At 39.5% G+C, this 17,068-nt stretch overlaps 1 protein-coding gene and 1 non-coding gene across 2 annotated transcripts in view; both read left to right on the top strand.

Annotated features, from left to right (window-relative positions):
* HMGA2 (high mobility group AT-hook 2) overlaps positions 1–17,068 on the top strand; it is a 119,794-nt gene that overhangs the window by 88,436 nt on the left and 14,290 nt on the right. The gene's annotated exons all lie outside the window — the stretch shown is intronic.
* LOC121164280 lies at positions 14,878–14,986 on the top strand. The gene has a single exon (XR_005885067.1). It is a non-coding gene; the product is annotated as a U6 spliceosomal RNA (small nuclear RNA).

Here is a 17,068-nt window from a genome sequence, read left to right as displayed (position 1 = left end):
TCTTTTTTAGGTTTTTTTTTTTTTTCCCTACAGCCCTTCTGCATGCCATCTTGTTGAAAAGGGAAAACATAGTTTTATTCTTTTTCTCTTCCTTTGAAGACAAAATTTAAGATGTTTAAATACCATTCACATTTTGGAATTTCCTTCTTCACTCCCTCCCAAAACCATCATCTCACAACTACGTAAAGCAATACAATGTTGAAAGACTTAAGAGATACTTACTGCTATAAATAGCCTTTATATGATTATAACTCCTCTGCTTATCAAGCCGACAAGAATGGAACCCAGGAGCCAAGTTTATAGGTGTGTGTGTGTCCAAATTTATACAGTATTTTTAGCATGCAAATGGAAGATTAGGTACCTATATCCTTCATATATATATATATATATCCTTACTATGAATTGGCATAATAATGAAAGTCTGAAATATTTGCCAAATCCAAGAATTTGAAGTCCATTAGAATATTTTCAAACTAAATAGTTTAAATTACTTAAACCTGGATACTTTATCTGAACTTGGATTGTTCAGTCACCTTTACTCTTATTTTGTAGCAGAAATTTGGCTTCAAAATCCAGCTTTTTAAAAAATAAGAAAATCTACATTTTTATCCTAATAAACTTAAAGCAAGACAATGTATTTCACTTAATGTTCACATTAGCTTGTTCTTAAACTTCTCCTTCCTAGAAGAAAGAGAAGGTGAGAGGTAGGCTCAAAGCCTTGTCTTGTAAAACTTCATGAAGTCTTGGGCTGTCAACGAATATTAATTTTACAGGTCGTTGAGTTAATGTCTTCAATTTTTAACTTAAATTGTTGTTAATGTTGTTGTGTGAAAGTCTGGTTAGTGCCCATGATATGTATGTCTGGAATGACATCTATGAATGCAAGTTTAGGTGTTGATCAAATTTGGTCATTGGTGTACGCATGCTAAACTTATGAAGTAGCAAAGATCATACTCTTTGGTCCTTTTTACCTTTTTTTTCTTGAGTGCTGGCTGCATGCTACAAACTCTATGCCCTCTTCTTGGAATAGGGAAGGCACTCATCAAATGTGTGTTGAATAAACAACAACAACAACAAATGTGTAAATGAGTTCAATGTTTAGTTGTAAAGGTAAATTAAGTTCAACAATCTTGTTTGGGATGTAAGATCAGCCACAATGCAGTGACCACAAATGGAACTGTATGGGGATGGGTGAATGCGTTCACCTGCAGACAGGGGTGCCATGCTCCTCCTTGGGAAGTGATTCAGACATGAGAGTGTTTTTTGGGAGCACTAATCACTTTCTCGTGATATTAAAAAGAAAAAATGTGCGCAGCTGAGTGTCTAACTGAGCCATTGTTGGCAAAGTTCATGTTACAATCACAGCTTAAAGTAACCGTCTCTCAGAAAAATGTTCTTACATTCTAAAAACCAATGACCAACATAATCATAGCCAGTGAAGCTTCCCTTGCTGCTGCCAATCACATCATCAGTGACTCCGGCCTTCTCAATACGCATCTCAGACACCAAGCTGTTGGTTTCTTCCTCCCATGCACACAAAGTTCACTCTTGGGCTGTGAGAGAGAAACCTCCCCACAATTTTGAGAATTGGAGCAAGGATGTTTGGGAGATGAGCTACCTTCCTAAAATGCGTTATCATAAAACGTCTATCCTATGTCATGTGAAGGTGAAATGTGGCCTTTGGAAATGAAACAGCATAGATCTGGATGTTTGTTCCATCCATTACCAGCTGCATAGGTAACCACAGAGTGTCAGTGTTACATGAACGTGGTGCTCTAAAGCTCAATGAAAGCTCTTTATTACACTAAGTATATATGTGTGTATGTGTGTGTGCTTCATAAGACACAAGACAAAAGTAGAAGTATATTGTGTTTTCTTAATATTTGTCTTTTAAGCATAAGTGATAGTGCAATGTACTCCTTTAATTCAGTTCATTCTCAGCTCTCTCTCTCTCTCTCTACTGAGTTTGCAATACAAGCTTAATTTCTCATGAAATCTAATTGTAACAACATATATTAAGTGAGCCATAGGATGAATCAGAAGCAATTAATGCTAAGAATTTAAAAAGATAGAAAGATTCACAAAATCATATCATCTTTCCTCAATAGTTATGCACAGGTGAGTCTAATGTTCTGAAAAGTGTCACTCACCAAAAGCATTAACGTGAAAGACAGTTGGTTCTAGTATAACATGGAGATGAACTGTGTGAACAATAAAGAAAGGTATGTTTTTTTCCATCACTAAATTTTTATTTGCCACTTAAAAGATGGTGAATAACAAGGAGGTCATGATTCACCAACACAGTGGGTGCAGAGCGTAAAGTCAACATGATGTAATTTGATCAGTAATATAAACCTGCCAGGAGAGAACCTGACCAAACACTAGTTCTTAAAGGAAAAAAAAAGGAAACAACAGACATCTTTTGTAGACTCCGGAATTGACGTTTCTGCCTCAGTTTGCAGCAGCGTTGTCTCATTCTGAAGATATGCAAGCTTGTCAGCTCTGTAAGCGCCTCAGGAAATGTTTGCATTTGTTTGTGTATGCATAGTACAGTCATCTTCAGAAAGAGAGAGAAGGGGATTTTTACATCTTCTTTAAAACAGGTTCCCAAAAGCAGTTGCAATGTGAGTGCTTTAATTCAGATTTAAGTGGTTGCACTGTGAGGTACTGCTCCCTATGCTGTAAGTAATCAAAAATTTATACAATTTTCCCAAAGTGGTACTTTCTAAGTGCTGATACTAGAGTAGATAGAGGCAATGTTGCAATGGCATTTTCCTGTGCATTCTTCAGCTGAACAGCAATAATCATATTGTTTCATAACATTAACATCTTTGTAACACATAGATCTTTCCCGTTTTCATTAAAATGTAACTGGGGCTCATGCTTTGGAGTGGCTCCTTTGAAACACCAACCTGCTTGTACATTTACCATTCCTGTGATTTTACTAATGTTGTGGCCATCATTGGGTCATGCAAAACTTGCCTTCGTGAGACCATTGGTGATCGGGACATCATCTTTTCCACTGAATCATGGTTCATGCATCCTTTCTGATTGTCAAAGCCATGGGAGCATGCACAAATGTTCACTGCTATGTAGTGAACAGTGCAGAAGGACTTGTATTGTCATGCTGACCTTTATTCACCTGAGTAACATGTCCACAGACACTGACTTAGAGGATGAAAGTGGCCTGCATATAGTTAAAAAAACTTGGACTGTGAATTCTTGACATAGAGGTGGACATTCTTCTTGCTGTTGGGTATGGGTTTCCGTATTTTCTCCCTGCAGAATCTTAATGAGCGATGACTTTTTGTTAAGGTATTTGAAGAGTTAGACCTCAGCTGCCTGTGCGGCAGCATGAAGCAGGTGTGACCCTGGGTGTTCTGGAGGACTTTTCAGGCTAAGAAAAGTAAGAACTGGGTTCTCTCACCAGGGTTTAGAAAAGGCAGAGAAGCCACTGTTCTGATCCAAACAGCGACCGGTACCACAACAATTGCATGTTCCTTCTCCCTGGATCATCAGAGTGGCAAACTCCAAGTGTTTATAGCTTTATATCCTGATGAGACTGTACAGTTGACTCTGTTGAGATAAACATCAGGCAGCAGGTTGTTCAAGGATTCAGGCTCTTCCATTGGTTGTGATATCAAACTATAGTTTCAAAATTAGCTTAGATATAGAGAGGTGTTATCAGTTATTAAAATCATCACTAGGCATTAAACTATAGAACAGCTATTTAAGAATAATCTCAGCATAAAATAGCTACTTGAAAATTTGTTGAGCCTACAGAAAATATCTAAGACAAAATATCTGAAAATTGTAGCATAAGATACATGCTCATTATACCCTAAAAACACCTGCTTGAATTTAGGTTTGGGTTTGTTGAGTAATTTTTTGTCTATATAACACATGCAAGCATCACACTGTGATTATTGACTGCTATTTCCTAACTATTCTAGTGGTAGCTTGCATGCAATATAAAATTTGGAACATGGAAGAATTAAGTTGCTTCATTGAAATTTTAACTTTTATAATTTGCTCAAAAAGTCTTTTATTGCTTTTAAGATCTAAAGTATAATTGGTAGTTATTCATCAAACTTAATAAAATAGAGATTCCTCTCCAAAGAAATCCCTGACAAAAGTACCTTTTAAAGCCTGATTCTTTTTCCCAGCAGCTATGAGTGTTTTGAAGATAGGAGAACAAGGAAAGTATTTTAAGCTGTAAACTTTTGCAGGGTTGCAGTTAAATGCTTAAGGCACTGCATTTTTTGATGCAGCATCAGGTTACAGTAATATTATGAAAAAAAAAGCTACAGTGAATTCTCACCCATGCCTAAACATACAGCTTTAATGTTCACATGGCTGAATTCATTCACAAGCGGGATCTGTGAGTCAGGTGCAGCTTGCAAGCACTATTATCAAGCTGTTTTACTTTTACTATTAAGTAATGATTCCTTGTTACTTGTTAATATTATGAATGTGTGTGTTCTTGGCTCTCTCTAAATCTTTTGTTCCTTTTTTTTTTTTTTTGCCTTACAAGAATGTGGAGGGAGGACATCCCTATCCACAAATCAAGTGCTTTAAATAGCCATGTTAGAGTCTGAATGAAGGAAATCAGTCCAGATAACATCTTTGTGAAATGCATGCCTATGAACTCTGCATCACACAATACAAAGGAAATTGCCATTGTCCTGTGTAAGTTGGGTGAACAAAGTAGATCAAAAATCCCTCTCTTGTTGCCTTGCATATTGCTGCATAGTTGAAACCGGAATCTTGAAGGTCGTTGAGATGGCAAGGCTTAAGTGACAAATGTGCAAATGGGAGAATGTGGACTTTAAGTTTAGAATGCAGAGTTCTATAATCATTCACCAGGGTGATACCAGGTTCTTTGATGTTGAACAATGCAAATCATAAGCATTAAAGACTGCAGGACCAGTGCAGCTGCTATTTCTGTTCCTGCCGCCACAGCCACTCTCTCGAATGCTATTAAATGATGTATACTAAGTTCTTATAGCCAGCAATTGTACTGTGCACTTTAGCGAAATTCTTTGTGTTTAATCACCCAATAACCCAGTGAGGTATCCACATTACGCAAGTTAGGACACTGAGGTTTAAATCGCTGGGCCGTCCCTCGGTTTGTGCGTTTTGTTGATCTCACCTGATCTGATCTGGGAGGTCTTTCTGACTCCAAAATCCTGTTCTTTACCATCTCATGTAGAACTTTCTTGCCCTGAATGTGAACGGAATCAAACTTTTCCCAGGTTCCAAGATGTGATCCCTTAACACATAAAGCGAAGGGAATTGCTTAGTGTCTGTAATAACCCATGTCCTAGAAAATAGCAAGCACAGTCAAAGAAAGTACCTTACAAACTCCCTTCCTTTTTATAAAACAAATTAAGACTGTTTTTTCAAAGTTACTACCACAGTGCCTTCCAAGATCAGAAATACCTTGTGCAGCTGGCCAAAGCTCAGACACACTAAAACATGTGTTATCTAGAGCCAAGGACTTGGAATACCACTGCATCTCACTTAAACAGACAACTTGCTCGTGGAGTAGCTGATAATATTGGGCAGCAAAAGGCCCAAAGCACACACTCTAGTACTGCTCCTCTTTGGTATAACTAAGCAGAACTCCTGTTGAGTCTTATTAAGAAGAGTCAGTAAACATTTAGTCAACTTCCCAAATGTGGGCAGAAGCTCATGTTAGTTATTTACTACCCATCTCTGGAATTGCTTTTGGACATGACCAATAAATTACAGCTGGTTTTTAGGCAGCATGGTGCACTCATTAACTAGCTGTCAAGAACAGCTACACCCTCAATCCACAATCAAATAAACACAAATCTGGATTTACCAGAGGGAAATTCTAAACAGAGCAGAGAGAAAAAAACCACTGACACCATCCTCATAATAATTTTAAGTCAGATACATGTATATTCCACAAAGAGCTCTTCTTCTGCCTCCTTAGAAACAACCTGACAAAGGTAAAAGCTTTGCTTACTAGACCAGGATAAACAATACAAAGAACTCTGGTGCTGCTGATGTGAGAGTCAAGAGGATATTTCTCCACAGTCCTTGAGGACAGACCATCACAGAGAACAGTAACAAACTGATTGCTACACTGCACAAGGCTGTACCCTACTGCACAGAGAATAATGGTTTCCCGGACCCCAGGGTGCATGTGATTTGTTTGAGCTGGTCCAGACGATCCCGCTGTCCTGGCAGGGCAGGCCTAGATTGTTGCGGAGGGCAGAGAGGGGCCCTGGTGAGAGGCTGTTGCTCTGTGCATGCTGACAGTTGTGGAAGAACCAGCACAAGCAGCCGTGCCCCTTGTGTCGCTCAAGCTGGACTGGGAATGGAGGGAAGATGAAGCTGTGGGATGATGGGGGGGGATGTGAAGCTCTGAAGGTTCTGATCCTCTGACTTTGCTGGCACTGCAGGTGCATCACCCCTACACGTTTGGGGTAATTAATATGCTTAGGTCCATTTGAATTGGGGTTTCTATTCTACCCAAAAGCACGTGAGAGGTGTTTTCTTTGGTGGGCTCCCTGCAATTCAGTATTACTTTATTATTTACACTCTATCAATGTGGATTAATTCACGTTGCTCTTCCTCACAGACACTGACTTACAGGAAATACAGCAAGACAAAATCACATTCAATATGTCTTGCCATATTTTTAAGTAATACACATTTCCTTTTTCCTCTTCCGCTTTTCGATTTCAAAACAGGAGTATGTCTCTTGGTCAACTGCTTCACTCTTGGAGGGAAGAATGGTATTTTCCTGTGACAGTGTTTCTTAGACTATGCTGTAGGACCACTTGCTTATACAGTTTTTAAAACGTTACTGGTTACTTCCTGAATCTAACAATGGAGTTCAAGCATATGCATTTCTAACAAGTACCCTTTCATGGAATCTGTGAAAGCAATGGCTTACCAGATAAGGAAAAGGAGTCCAGGGGCAGGGGACCATAAAAGAGCTTAAAAAAAAATTAGCTGTAGACCTCCCTTTTTCAACATTTACTTCAAACCTAAGACCAGAAGTGGATGAGGGCTCACTTAAGCAGGTGACCAGTTTCCGTTCCACTAGGAGCATGGCCTGCCTAGGGTTTTTGGTTTTTGGTTTTTTTTTAATGTATTTATTTTTATTGGAAAGTCAGATATACAGAGAGGAAGAGAGACAAGAAGATCTTTCACTCCCCAAGCAGTCACAACAGCCAGAGAGAAGCTGATCCGAAACCAGGAGCCTGGAGCTTCTTTTGCGTCTCCCATGTGGGTGCAGGGGCAGGGTCCCAAAGCTTTGGGCTATCCTTGACTGCTTTCCCAGTCCACAAGCAGGGAACTGGATAGGAGGTAGGGCAACCAGGATTAGAACTGGCGCCCATTTAGGTTCCCAGCACCTGCAAGGTGAGGACTCGAGCCACTAGGGTACTTTGCTGGGCCCTGCCCAGGGTTTTAACACAGATTCTCTGAGGTTATAGCACAAACTGATTAGTGTCAGCAGCATTGCCTAGCAATTGGGTCTTGATATAAGTGTGTGTGTGTGTGTGTGTGTGTGTGTGTGTGTGTGTTCCCTCTATATGACTGTGCATATTTACACATACCATGAATAAAAACTAAGTGTTATGGGTGGCTGCAATCCAAAGAAATGAACATATGGACAAAGGCACCAGCCAGGGGATACAGAACCCATACTGGGCTATGTATTCAGTGTAAGAGTTTTGCAGATTTCTCTTACAGAGATGAGAAAAGGCAATGTCTGATGGTGTAGACAGGCATCGATGACAAGGACCTCTATGACGGCTGGGTGGGAAGCACACATCTATCTTTTCCCTCAAATTTGGGTTGCAGATAGCAATATGTAACATATGAGATGATAAATCCATAGCTATAGGAACTGCATCCATTAATTTCCTTTGAGATGTGTGATTTATAGCCATCATTTGTAACACAATCTAATATCAGAGTAAGTGATAAACAAAAGGGAAAAGAGACCAAAACAATTTATTGGCATTTATTAAAGACACTTTAGCCCTTTGCAGAATTGCCTGTATTTTTCTTTTCCTTACAGCTTTTGAAAGGAATGTGAGAAATAAAATTATTAAGGGGAGGATAGGCAGATAGAGCAATATAAACAGGCAGGTAAGAATTTCAAAATAGAATTTCTGCTTTTATACAAATCCATTGAGATATAAGACTGTTTACTTTTCATAGACACCTTTCCTCTCTTGACAAAAGCGTGAAGTTCTGCTTCTTTTCTGAGCAAAGCTGTTGTAAACAGTTTCATTTTTATGATCTCTTGTTTTAATAAAGATTCAATTTATTTATTTGAAAGGCAGGGTAACAGAGACAGGAGAGAGAGAGAGTCTTCTATCTACTGGTTTACTCCTAGAATAGCTACAGCTTTTGCAGCTGGGCCAGGCCTAAGCCAGTAGCCAGGAACTTCTTGGTCTTCCATGTGATCAAAGGGGCCCAGGCACTTGGGCCATCCTCTGCTGCTTTCCTAGGTATACTTACAAGGAGCTGGAACAGAAGTGAAGCAGCTGGGATTTGACCCACCGCCCATGTGGGATATGAATGTGAAAGGTGCCTGCTTAATCTACAGTGCCACAGTTTTCTAATGTTGATCTGTTTTTTAGATGTGTTAGAAATATTTTTTGAACTAAGATATTTTTAAATTGCTGTATTGAGAATGCAATTTTTCTCCTTACTTGATCATTTTTCTTCTTAGGCAAATCATAGTCCTAGGAGGCTAATTTTTAAAATATTTTATTTATTTAGTTAGAATTTTATGGTAAAATTCTATAGTGTCTGGGATTTCCCCACTACCCCCTCTCAATTCCCACCCCGAACTGATTTTCCCCATATTGTTATAGTAGTATAGTCCCTTCTAAGCAATCATAACTCCATCAGTCTGTTATTCAAGTGTGCCCTGACATTTCTGGGGCAGACAACGTCAGACAGTCCAGTATCTCATTGTCTAGATATGTCCAACAGTTTCATTGGGAATCCATCTTTGATTTGGAAATAGGGATACATATTGCATTGTATCTTCACATCTGGATATGATAGTCTCTATTACACCATCACTACACATTTCCTTAAATGAGAAGCCACAAAGCAAAGTCAACAACAGGCATGAAGTCAAAATAAATTTTAAAAATGTACAGCACCATGGAGTCGGAAAACACGCCGCTGAATAACCAATGCATGGCTAGAAAAGTAAACACAAATGCCTCTTGGATAAAATTATGCCACCATGCAATCCATGAGCCAGCAATGAATTCAAAAAGAGAAACTATTTGGAAGAAGTGAAAATGAAAACAAAAACATCAAAACACAGAGAATGCAGCAAAAACAGTGTTATTGATCTTACAACTTACATAAAGGCTGCCTTAGAGATCACGTTGCATTTGTCCTTTGGGGATTGACTTATTTCACTGAGCATAAGGGTCTGTAGTTGAGACCATCTAGTTGCAAATGGTGTAATTTCATTTTTAGGTGGCTAATTTTTCATTAGTTTTGTTAAAGATGCTGTTTTTATAGATAATTGAAAATAATTAGCTGACAAAATGCCTCATTCAGATTCATCCCAGAGGCAGTGGCATATTGAAAAGAGCAAATATCGTCGAGCCCGTAGCATGAGCTGGTGGGTGTTGTGGGTTCGTTCTGCAAGTCGCTTTTCATCTTTAGGATTCATCTTCCTTCTGTATGAACACGAATGGCAAGATGGAGCGAACATTTGGCATATTTGTTAAGATTCTGCTTGGATGCCTGCACACCATTTAGAGGAGCTGGGTTGCTCCCATTTCTACCTTGCTGTTAAGAAGCAATTTGGGAGGCTGAGGGGAAGGCTCAAGGAAGGATGAGACTGAGGAGGAACAGCCAGCCACCACTTCCAAGACTTAAGTTGACTTCCCATCTTCCAGCTGGGTCCAGCCCCAGCTGCTACAGGCATTTGGAATGTAAATGAATGAATGGAATGAAAGAATGGATGGAAGAATCATTCTCTCACTCTCTTAATCTCTCTCTTTCATACACACACACAAACACTTACTTCAAATAAATAAAACAAGTAAATTTAAAGTTGAAAAGTTTAGTCCCTCATTATATTCATCTTTTGATGAGCTAGTTTGATGAATTCATACGATAAGAATTCTTTACATGAGTACAGAAATGTTTTAAAAGATGACAAAATATCTGCTGACTGCTGTGAGGATTAAATCATGCAGTGCACATAAAATCACTCTATACACTGTAAATTATTATCACACAATCAATACAAACATAAAGAGCCTTTGCTGCCTCATCCTGAATGGTCCCTGCAGAGTGTTGGCTCATGAATCACATTTAGAGACATTTCTAGACTATTCTAAACAATTCTAGACAAAAATGTATAGTTTACAAGATAAGAGAATATTGATCTAAGGGTCATCACCTTAGAAAAGTGGAGCTGAGTTAGGTAGTTCAGGGGGTTTCGTGACATTCCACTTGGATTTGAAACTGAGTAGATTTGAGAGACAAGACCAGTGAAGTATTTGGTTCCATAAGGAAGGAGTGGGTTCCAGGAAAAGGTGTACTAATACAGAGAAAACCTTGAAGGTAGAGCCGGGGAGAAAGTATCTCCTGGAAAGACCTGGGTTCTGGAGCCAACGTGGACGTGTGAGAATGTGGAAGAAAGAGAACTCCCTTCTATGACTGTTTAAAAAGTTGTAGTGTATAAGCTTATGTTCAGGAATAGTTAACATTTCTCGGATTGAATATTAAGCTTCCTCCAAGGAAAACAACTCAACTGCTAAAGTCAGCCCTAAACTAATGCCAAAAAAATAGTGCTAAATTAGGATGCTAGGAGAGAGATGACTCAGTTAAGTATCACAGAACTCTCAACTCATAAACTATCTCTTTGTAGTCCTTGAGAACATCAGAGATTACAAATAAATATACTGGCTTTTTCCTTAAGGAAAGGAAATGCCTAAAAACATAAATCGGCACTCTAAACCCAGGTTCCATGTTTTACTATAATGGCTTCTGAACAAAACTCATTTTGTGAAACCGTTTTCAAATGGTTTAGTCTAAGACCTGAACAAATGTTCTTAGAACCAAAGAAGTGTTATGAGTATTGACTCAAAACCTCTTTTAAAAAAAATAACTGGCACCTCAAAACCGCACTTTTCTAATATAAGCACATAAGGAAATATATGTTGAATACAAAATTGTGTATATATGGTTTAAGTCTTTGTACATCTTAATGTAGGCAGCTTCTGACTGTTGAGAAGATTTGTACCTTAAAATGTTGCACAAGTGTTTCACCAGCAAAATTAAAATAAGAAAAAATGTGGAAATTAATTATTGTGTATTTCATATATAGCATCCAATTTCACTTCCATTATTCCCTGGATAACTCTTTTTCCCCTGATATTGAGTATTAATGATTCTGTCTGGTCAAATGCAACATTAGCTGAAGTTTTAACTGAGGCTACAACATCTATGCATATGTGTTTGATTTCCTAAAACCCAGCAGCATGATGTTTCAAATATTTAGGCATATTCCTTTGGCTCTGGTAAGCATGTATGCATGCAAAAGGACCTAGCATTGTAAATGGTTATATACACAGAAAAATAAATATGTACAGAGTAAAGAATCGAAACCCTTAAAATACATAAATACAGCATTTCTTAGAATCCTGTGGGATAAGGAAATAGAACTGAAACAATTGATTCTTTTTCTATGAAATGACATCCATCTTGCAATTTTCATTCAGATGCTTTGGCCGGAGGGTGAGTTTTTTCTCTCTTAAATCTTAGAAAATCGTAAAAATTGAGTCGTGAAGCTGACTTTTAAGCCACATATTTCTTCCCCCACCTCAGTGTGACTTCGTGCCTGCCTGCTTTGCGTTCCTCTGAGCATCGGCTCCTCTGTAAAACAAAAATGCCTTGCACTGCTCCCTCTCTGACACGTGGAGATACTGTAGCATAGCTTAGCCTTATTTCCCATCGCTTTAACTTTCCACGGTGAATAAGTTTCTTTCTTAATCCGTATTTCATTGTGTGGAAGTAATATTTGTAAGAATATCACCTTCAAATTTCTTATATTTTTTAATGAACTTACTCTGCTTTCTTATTTTCCATGTAAAAGGAGAGTACAATTGTTCCTGTTCATGAGTGTCCAAAGGGTCTGGGTCCCAGGAACCCCTGCAGATACCCAAATCCTTGTTTGCTCAAGGCGTTTCTATAAAAAGGCATGGTGTTTGCATGTGATTATGCACATCCTCTCACATTGTTGAAATCATCTCCAGACTACTTATATAATTGTTACATTTTATTGGTGAGGGGTTGCTAATAAGAAAAACAAGTCTGTCCATGTTCAACACGGGCACAGTTTTCTTTTTGGGATATTTGTGGTCTATGGCTGATTGAATTCGTGGATGCGGAACCCAGGAATGCAGGATTGACTGTGGTCATCTCTTTCTGCTTTCCTTTCATTATTACTCTCTCTATTTGATGATCATACCTTTCTATACTTAAGAATATACTGGAGGGGCCATCCGTGTGACATAGCCTAAGCCTTTGCCTGTGACTCTGACATCCCTCATGGACGGAGTTCAAGTCCCAGCCATTCAACTAACTATCCATCTCCCGAGTAAGGTTCTGGGAATGCAGCAGAGGATGGCTCAAGTGCTGCGCCCCTGCACCCACGTGGAGACCTGAAAGATCCTGGCTTGTAGTTTCAGCCTGGCCCAGCCCTGGTCATTGCAGCCATTTAAGCAATGAACCAGTGGATGAAAAATTCTCTGTCTAGCTCGCCTCCTCTCTCTGGAACTCTGCCTTTCAAAATGAATACATTTTTAAGTGCACATTGTTCTCTGGTGTCTACTTTCTCATTTATTTCCCTCATCAGACTCTGGGCTCCAAAAAATAGTTCTAAATTTGTACATCTGGAAGAGCGCATGCCTACACAAGCTGATGATCTACAGTAATGAGACTGACTGTCTTCATCCCCCGGTGAAAGGAGACCTGCAGTCATGAGCGCATTTTGCTCTAATAATCCAATAAGTGCTTTTGAAAGGATACTTACATTTGTCATTTGCATAAACCTCTAAAAGTAAAGCTACATAGTACAAAAAATAAAGGACACTTCTCCACTCCCCAATCCCAAGCAGAAATTCCAGAGGTTTTACCAAAACTCCTCATGGATTAATCACTTCTTTGTACAGAAAACTGTAAAATCTCTTTTGCACTATAAACGCCAGATGTTACTGTGAAGTTATAAGTATCTGTGGCTCTTTGTGTTCACCCATTGTACAGCTGTGTGTAGGTGCACATGGGACCAGAGTGGAAGCTATTACCCAACCCAGGTTTTTCTAAGTTTAAAGAAAATTGTGACTGAATTGCTCATGGTGGATGTTTTGTCCCCTCACCAAGGCGTATCATGATTAGAGGACAAGGTTAATCTCAACTGAGGAAGCCTCTAAAATAAGAAAACTGCTAAGCCAAGAAGAGGATAAATAAGAATACCATTTTTATATAGCTATAGTTGGTCTTATTATCATATTCTTTCACTACATTTGACCTGAAACTAATTCTTCCAGTTTCAAGCTTACCAAAATACGTTCCAGAGGTCAATCAAGTATGTTTTGACCACACTGTATTTAGACTATCTTGTACTAACGTTCCTTGTATTGGTGATTATAACCATTCATTCCATTCATTCTAAATTTAATTAGTAGTCAGAGTTTTAACTAAAGAGTTTCTCTTTCTAGCCATAGAGAATTATTACAAGCAATTTACTCCAACATTAATTTCTCTAAGAAGATATAGTTCAAATGAACTTGGAGTATGTATGAGAAGTTAGCCTGATGATCACAAAGCCAGCCAGAGTGCTTTGGACAAAGAGGTACAGCATAAGCCAGAAGTGTGGATGTGACACCTGATCTAGGCAAATCCTGTTTTTCACCACTGAGTCTTCTAGGCTCTGGCGAAGTAAGTGGAAGGGTCAGCACACAGGCTGGGGAGTAGAAAGCAGAGCCATGGAATGGAGAGGGGGTTGTGTGTACAGATGGCACACAAACCTGTTGACTAACAAAGCCTCAAGACAAATCACACACACACACACACACACACACACACACAAATATGGTTGGATTAGAAACATGTTACCTTGATTTCTGGCTGAGAAACTACTGTTATTTGACTGGTTTTAACCTACAAAATGCAATTTCATGTGAATCAACATAATAGTGCAAATTGCCTTGGGTGAGTGTTATGAAATGCTCTGCTTCCACATGTAAAATAGGGCTAAAAATCTCTGGAACATAAATTGCATTTTTTAAAGTGAAACAAATACAGATTTTGCCACTCTGAAATAATGATGTTCTTTTTTTGAGATATATTTATTTATCTGAGTCATAATGTTTATATATTGAGTCAATTTTATATATATATATACACACATATATACACACATATATACACACATATATACACATATATAGGTAGACAGAGAGACTACTTTTCTGCTGGTTCTTTCCTCACAGGGTGAGGCTGTACCAGGCTTGCACCAGTACCCAGGAGCATCATCTGGGTCTCCCACATAGATAGTAGGTGCTCACATAATTGAGCTTTGTCTGCTGCTTTTGCCTGATGATTAGCAGGGAGCCGAATTGAAAAGTGGAGCAGCTATGACACAAACTGCTGCCCGTTTTCAGTGCTGGCATTGCAAATGATGGCTTTACCCGCGATGCCATGACACTGGTTCCTGGAATACTAAGGTTGTAACAGTGTCAGAAAGCTATGAACAAGGGAGTTTATTCCAGCATCTCATGAAAGGCAGGCAGAGCCTTTTAACATAAAACTCAAATGTCAGTGTACTGAGAGTTTTGCACAGTGCTTGCCTCGGCAGCACATATACTAAAATTGGAATGATACAGAGAAGATTAGCACGGCCCCTGCGCGAGGAGCGCTTTGCACAGTGTGCCTAATATGCAACATATATAAAGTGATCATGTGCACAGACTGGAATTCATCAAAATGACCTAAAACAACCTAAAAACTTTGCTGTCTGTCTTACTGGAGTGCTTCTTGAAAGCCACACTTTCGAAAGGGGCTCACTTGCATCGCCCAAAACCGATAAGGAAGAGAACAGTCCAGCCGAGGCCCCTGGACCTTGAAGGCCCAGCTCTCATACTCTGAAGATTCGCTTGTCATCAACACGGGAGGAGAGTCGCCCCTGGGCCCTGCAGGGGCAGCTGGGAACGCTCAGGGAAGGTGCTGCTGGAGGTGGGGACTGAGGCCAGGAAGTGCAGTTTCTCCTCCTTGGTCTGGATTTGACCTTTTTTTTTTTTTCTTTATTTCTTTTAAGGAAGAGAATGAGTTTCCCCAGAGCATTAAAAGGAGGATTAAGAGAATTAGTGGACTTGGGTTGTTTTAGTTTTAGAAAATGATCTCGGAGAGATTATCTAAATTCCCTTTACTTTAGTTTCCCTGTGAGAAAAATGAAAAGAACAAGACGTGAGGCCTCCCCGTCACAAAGGGGCAGATGTTAAAAATATAAAGGATTTTGACTTCTATAAACGGAGCGCATGTGCAGCACACGAGTCTTGTGTTCAGGTGTGTGAACGTGTGACGTTAACCGCACTAAAGATAGGGATGCGCAGTTGGTATCTTCCCCTTTTCCTTACACACCCACAGCGGCCACCTGTGTTCCTCAAGCCAAAACTCTGAGGAGCAACTGGTTTCCAAGTAAAGTGCTAAGTGAGGAGGTGCCTCCTGGAAGATAAGAGACTTGCAGTCTGGTGTGTCTAGAAAGCTTTCCAGACAGAAGTCTATTTCCTTTCCTTTTTTTTTTTTTTTTTTTTTGTGAATGGCTGTAGTATTATGCTTCAGTCTGCGTTTTCTCCCAAAGCCATTCATAAAATAAAAACAAAACAAAATAACAACAGCACAAAACTTTCTCTGCACAGTCTGGAGCCAGTGGGTGCCAGAGGCTGGGAAAACATCTTGGCAGCCATAACCGCAAGCAGCATTGAAAGTATTCAAGGGTCTGTTTGTTTGGTGGTCTGAAAAGTCTGAAGTGCTGTGTCTAAGGGTGGCTGGTAGAAGTTCGGTGACACGAACTAGGCCGGGAGCCAGGGCTGGCAGAGTTTCAGGCATTGTCTTCCCCCTCATTGAAGTGTCAGGACCTAATTCATGGAAAATTGGGTGAGCTGGCAGCCCTTTCAGAGGATTTCATTGAGCCGCAGTGTGCAGGAGCCTCATGAATGCAGGAGCCTCCGCCAAGAAAGGAGGGGGATTTCTGAGCCGGAGGAGCCAGTCAGCCTGCAAGAATGTGTGTGGATTTGAAACGGTTTGGGAGTAAACATGTGTACAGGTGTAAGCGGCAGGAAAAAAAAAAAAAGTGGAAGAACAGTATTCTGTAATTCTGTTCTTGCAAATGACCCCATTTGAAACAGATACTGTCTTCGCACACGATTCTGAGTCCTATGAGGCAAGCAGTCCTAATCGTCCTTGGTTCACTTCCACCTGGAGAAAATACCTCAAAGCTGGGCTTTTGTGATGATGTCATCGCTACTGTGATTTAAAGTCAGAAGGAAGAAATTCGTTTGTAATGAGCTAAATTACCTTGCCATTTATTTTCTTGTTATCTTGTTTATCTAAAAACACCGCCTACTAATTTTGTGTACCATCTTAAACTTGGAGGTGATGTAAGACAGTATCAAAATATAGTAATTCTGAGAAAAAGAAAATGGATAAGAGCTCATGATACATGGAATCTGCCCTGACTTCTCTTATTTGGAGCATGGAAGAGGGGGTCATCAATTTTGTTTCTTATAATTGTTACCAGGAAAACATGTCACTGGCTACAGCCAAGTGGTTCAGGTGTATTTGCAAATTTCAGTGATGTGAGCAAACCCACAAAGTAGGAAAAATATTTGTAAGTAATATATTTAATAAGGAACTAGGGTCCAAAGCATGAAAAGAGCCCTCTTAATTCACTAATGGGAGGAAAACTTGGGGCCAGTACGGTGCATAGCAAGTAAAGCCACCGAATATGACAGCACAATCCTGTATGGGTCCA

Source organism: Ochotona curzoniae, unplaced genomic scaffold (assembly GCF_017591425.1).
Source record: "Ochotona curzoniae isolate NIBS_2020 unplaced genomic scaffold, NIBS_Ocur_1.0 contig_1014, whole genome shotgun sequence".
In the NCBI taxonomy this organism is placed as follows: Eukaryota; Metazoa; Chordata; class Mammalia; order Lagomorpha; family Ochotonidae; genus Ochotona; species Ochotona curzoniae.
Note: the sequence above shows the minus strand (reverse complement) of the source record. Positions and strands in the feature narration are given on the sequence as shown.